We start from the raw sequence: 6,000 nt of genomic DNA on the forward strand, positions 1-6,000 counted from the left end.
TTGTCATCTGCTTACAAGCACACTAGGGGTAGTTGCCATGTACACTGCAAAACACATGGCAATTGGCAGCTTTGGGTGTGGGAGAGGAGATGGGCATGTGGGCGAGATGGCAAATGCCCACACACCAGCCCTTGTGCGTGAGTAAAAACAGACGTGTGGGCGAACTGCTAAACGCCCACACATCGGCCCCTCCCTGTGTTGAAACGGACGTGTGGGCGACCGGGTGAATGCCCACACACCAGCTCAGTCCTACATGGCACCACAAACATACCAAGATTCGTGCACCCACAAACGGACGCAGATCCACGCGTGTGGGCGAGATGCAAACGCCCACACATGTGGGCGTTAGTGTTTCGAAAGATTTTTAAGGGAGCTGTTGGAGTTGCTCTTAGGCTGCTCGCGATTAGGAGTATTATTTTTAATACAGTACAGATCGTAAGCCCTCATACATACGCAAATACACTTGCCCTTATGAACACGCACACACACATACCATATCACTATGAGCACATTCGAGAGACTGGGCCGACACATTATTTGAGATTGACGAAATCGCCATAGACTCCTTTGTAGTCGACGGAAACGCCTACTCCCACTAAACGCACGTCACCAAAAGGCTTGAAATAAATCCAGAAAAATATGACCACCAATGGCAAGTCTAGAAATTGAACCCCTAGGTTGGTTCCACCATAGGGAACCTAATCATCTGAACTACGCTTAGTTTGCACGATTAAATGAGAAGAGAGGATTGAGTATATGATTTCATACTGTATTATCTAGTATCTACTATCTACTAGTACTTATAAAAGCATAAGTTTGGTGAATCTAAATGGTCTGGGTCATCCAACCACCTATATCCAACTAGATGACCCGTTGTGCCAATTGGCGCAGAGATCAGTTGCAGCCCGGAAGTTAAGCGAACTATTTGAAGGAATTTTCTTCTCAATTGTTTGCAAATGATTATGTTCATACCGTGTTTCTATTTGCATTGACGATCATTTTTGATAGAAAATGCAGTGTAAACGATGGGCTTCTTTTGCTTGTGTTCTGTTAGGCAGGTTGCCGGGCTGTGCCGTGACTTCTCGCCGCTACATCCCGTTGACCGTGTGGCGTGTTTCGTGATCAAGGTGTGGTTTTTGAGCAGTGACCGGGCCTTGAGACCCTTGCAGCTCGATGGATCACTAAGCATGGACTTGATTCTGAAATAGGCATCAACTTCTGTGGGTCTTTTGCTGCTCATATTGATCTCCCTAAGGATAAGTGATATAAATATCATGAACCCATTAAAAAACACTTGTAAGGCAAGGTAATAAGCGAGACCTGATGGGGATGTCCGTGCACAACTAGTCGGTCTAGAAAGACAAGCAAGACCTGATGGGGATCACAGTTGATAAAGTTTGCGAGTAGGATGTCCGAGTTATAACTGGAACATAGACTTACTTCCCTTTTGTCTCCTTGATTTCTATATTGCATCTAGGCTTCACTTAATAGAAGACCTATTGTGCCATTGCGCAAAGACCAACTACAGTCCAGAAGTTAAGCATATGGCTTTCTTTGTCGATACATAAGTCATTTTCTTGAGCATGTGAATGGCCTCTGAGATGTGTTTTGATGCTCCATCCATTCCTCATCTCATAACTATGACGGAAAAACAATAACCGAGAAAATAGGTGAACCATTTGAAAGATGTTTATGGTGAATTGGCTACAAGTGATTATATTCATATCACTTTTGTAATTGTGTTATATTTATAGATGATAGACAACAATAATCATTTCCCGTGTGCTTTGTTGGCCGGCTAGGGCAACCCAACGACTGGATTGATAGAAATCCCAAGCGCACCCCCGCGGGAATTGACCTAAACCATTGGAACCGTGCACTTCAACCCAAAAGCACACGAGAAGAAGAAATCCAGGCTAACCAACCGGATGATTCACATGCCAGGCGAGAGCCTACTCAGTGAGAACGTGTAGCCGCAACATCCAAACCTTGGGTAGAGATTCCAAAACACTATCCGACCAGGCACAACATCGGCCGAGAAGATAGGCCAAAACACGTCATCCGGAATGTTTGCAGTCCTCTAGAGCCACATCCTAGTGACATCGCAGATTTTATATCTGCGGTAAATGTGTGGGAGTTGAGAGAAGTTTCTGAAGCTAAAGTTGCTACTTTTCATTTTTCCTGTTTTGCATTATTACTCATTATTCGTCGGGAGGTGTTTGATTGGTCGGATGGAGAGTGGAACGCTCTGTTCACCTGACCTTGCTATTTTGGGTGTGACACGACTGGATCTCTTCTACCATGAATTATAATGTTTAGTCGTTGCTCGAACTTCAGAGGTGCTCTGCATTTATGTTTTACGGTTTCGGAAAGGGCTAGCGTGATACCATGTTATCATATTATATCATGATTGTTTTGACAAATTGTTGGCACCTGAGATATCTTATTATTGCTCGCTAGTTGGTTATGTTATTGTCATGTGTAAATGTGAGACCTAAGTGTTATCATTCACATGGTTAGTTCATAATCTTTGCTGAAAACTTGAACACTAGTTAAGCATACATACAACAACGAGAACAAAAGAGTTCGTAAAAGTTCTTCTTTATCAGTTTCAATTTGTCAACTAAATTACTTGAGGACAAGCAATGAGTTAAGCTTGGGGAGTTGATACGTCCCAAATGTATCTACTTCTCCAAACACCTTTCCCTTGTTTTGGACTCTATTTGCATGATTTAAATGAAACTAACCTGGACTGACACTGTTTTTAGCAGAATTACCATGGCGTCATTTTTGTGCAAAAATAAAAGTTCTCGGGTTGAGTTGAATATTTACGGAGAATATTTCCAAAAAATATAAAAAATATTGGCGAAGAGAACTACTGGAGGGGGTCACCCAGGAGCCACAAGCTTAGGGGGTGCACCCACCCCCCATGGCGCACCCTGTGAGCTTGTGGGTCCCACGAGCCTCTGATTTCCCTTAGTCCAAATCCATAAATACTGGCTCGCTAAGAAAAAAATCAGAGAGAAGGAATCATTATGTCTTACGATACGGAGCCACCTCCACCTCCTCTTCTTCATCCGGAGGGCTGATCTGGACTCCGTTCGGGGCTTCGGAGGGTGGAATTCATCGTCGTCGTCATCATCAACCCTTCTCCATCAACAATTCCATGATGCTCGCCACCGGGAGTGAGTAATTCCTTCATAGGCTTGCTATACGGTGATGGAGTTGGATGAGATTTGTCATGTAATCGAGTCAATTTATTAGGGATTGATCCCTAGTATCCACTATATTCTGAGATTGATGTTGCTATGACTTTGTTATGATTAATGCTTGTCACTAGGGCCCGAGTGTCATGATTTCAGATCTGAATCCTCTATGTTTGCATGAATATATTTGAGTTCTTGATCCTATCTGCTAGTTATACGCACTTGTTATTGTTCTGATCTGTAGACCCCAAAGTGACAATTGTTGGGATACTCTCCGGGGATGATTGTAATTCGAGGAGTTCATGATTCACCATGTGTTAGTGCTTTGTTTCGGTTCTCTATTAAAATGATGCCTTAATATCCCTTAGTTTCCTTATGGAACCTGCTCTCACGGGAGGGTAGGACAAAAGATGTCATGCAAGTTCTTATTATAAGCACGTATGACTATATATGGAATACACACCTACATCACATTGATGAATTTGAGCTATTGTGTATCGCTTTAGGTTGTGACTGTTGTATGATGAATGTCATCCAACACAAATATTCATCGCTGATCCAATGCCTACGCTTTTTTCATATTGGTCTTTGCTAAGTTACTTTCATTACTACTGCTGTTACAATCTTCACAAACTGTTCTTGTTACTATTGCTACTACTATCAAAACTATCAAACTACCGTGCTACTAAACACTTTGCTGCAGAAATATAATTTTCCAGGTGTGGTTGAATTGACAACTCAACTGCTAAGGCTCATAAATATTCTTTGACTCCCCTTGTGTCGAATCTATAAACTTGGGTGAAATACTACCCTCGAAGACTGTCGTGATCTCCTATACTTGTGGGTTATCAGCCCTCCCGCACATTTTCGGTCAGCACCGCTCGAGAGCGTCAAATCCCGCATTCATGCCCGGCCAGAGCGGACGCGATCGCTTACCGGCGCCGACATTGAAGCGGCGCGCCGGTCGATAGAGTGCCGCCCGCGCTGCTTCCCAGTGCAGGCAACTGTCGCGTGTTCAAACGACACGACGGCCGCCCGTCCATCCGTCTGCCGCCCGCATTGATGCACGCGGTTGTCGGGGGGTCTCCTCCGGCGCCACCCGTCCGTCCCTCTTCCGCCCATCGGTGCTATATAAATGCTTCCCTGGTGCCCCGGCCATAGACACAGTCATCCCTCTCCGCACCACTCCCCGCCATGGATCCCTCCACCACCAAAGCTCTCTAGGATGGCCCACGTCGGAGCATAAGAAGGCCATGGCCACCGTTGATGCCGACTGGTAGGCCGACAAGCAGCCGGAGGACGTGCAAATTGAGGACGCCTCCGACGATGAGCCAACGCCACCCTCTTCTTCCTCCACGACACCCTCCTCCTCCGCTCCACCCTTGCCAGTGCATTGCACCATGACCATCGACGGGGCCCGTGCCCACTATATGGACATGGTGCGGGAGGAGCAGTTTCGGGAGGCGCAGGCCGACGCCAACTACAACAACCTCCTCCAGGAGCATCTGCGGGCGGAGGAGTAGGTCGCTGGCGGCAGGGCGGTCGCGCCGGACGCGGACCTGGCGGAGTAGGAGGCGCTGCTCGAGTCCTACCGCTCCGCCCGTGAGATCCACCTCGCCCGCTGTGGTACCGACAGCGGGTGGCGGAGGTGGCGGCCGCTGGCAAGGAGAGTGACGACGACGTGGGTGAGGCAGTGTTTGGCGAGACCGTCAAGGAGGAGGACAACGCCGAGGTCGCGCCCCGCCGCCACCACGAAGAAGCCGGCACGTCCGTGGGCGCCACCGACAGCGAGGAAGAGTAGTGCATGGTGGGTCGCTGCCACTCTGGTTCTAGGAAGGCCACCGCACCTCCCCTCCCGTCGATGCCAAGCATGGTGGGCTGAGCATCTTTGGGCGATTAGTCACTTGGCGGCGATGTGGAGGCGGACAACTTCACTTCCCGGGCCTCCGGAGAAGGAGGTTACACATGCGGAGCTGTAGAGCGCCGAGGCGAAGCTGGAGACGGTGAAGCTTCAGTTCTCTTGGTTCATGGCTGGACACTAGGAACGTGCGCCGGCGACCATTTAGACCTACCCGGCATGTTTAGATGAAATCCGGTCGTGTTTGATCGAATTTCGTCTGGTTAGTTTGAGTTGTTGTGAAAATGTATGCGGATAGCGTTGGATGGCGTCCTCCCGCATCTGTGTCTGTGGAATGGTCTCCCTGTCCGTGATTTTTTATGGGTTACCGTTGGAGATGCCCAATTTTTTTTGAGGTAAAGCATAGCTTTATTACTTAACGGAGCCCGGCCAGATCGGCCTGGGCACATGCAGCCACATTGGCTAGTACATCAGACTCCCATTCAACAAGACAGTTTGTGTTACACATACGACAAATACTAGCTAGCTCGTGTGCCACCGAATTTGCTCCACACCGGCATGACACGACCTCCTGCTTCGAGAACCAGAGCTTGAGCTGGAACTTCGTCCTCGATGAGCGCTGAATAAGTCAATGAATCAGCTTTCCTCAGGTCCAGCGCATCCACTAAGAGCTGCGAGTCTGATTCAAACACAACTTGCACCATCCCCAGGTCCGCAACAAGGGACATAGCATAGGCCTCTGCAGCAAATGCATCAGTAACACTCTCCTGTCTGCCCGCACGCGCACAGATAATGTGTCCTTCCTCAGCTCTAGCAACAACACCCCAACCTGCATGCTCTGATCCCGGCACAAAAGCACCATCAACATTTATTTTAATCTTTTCCCCGCATGCGGCCGCCACTTATCAGGTGTCCTAACCATCTTATTCATTGAGT

This window comes from Aegilops tauschii, chromosome 6 (assembly GCF_002575655.3).
Source record: "Aegilops tauschii subsp. strangulata cultivar AL8/78 chromosome 6, Aet v6.0, whole genome shotgun sequence".
In the NCBI taxonomy this organism is placed as follows: Eukaryota; Viridiplantae; Streptophyta; class Magnoliopsida; order Poales; family Poaceae; genus Aegilops; species Aegilops tauschii.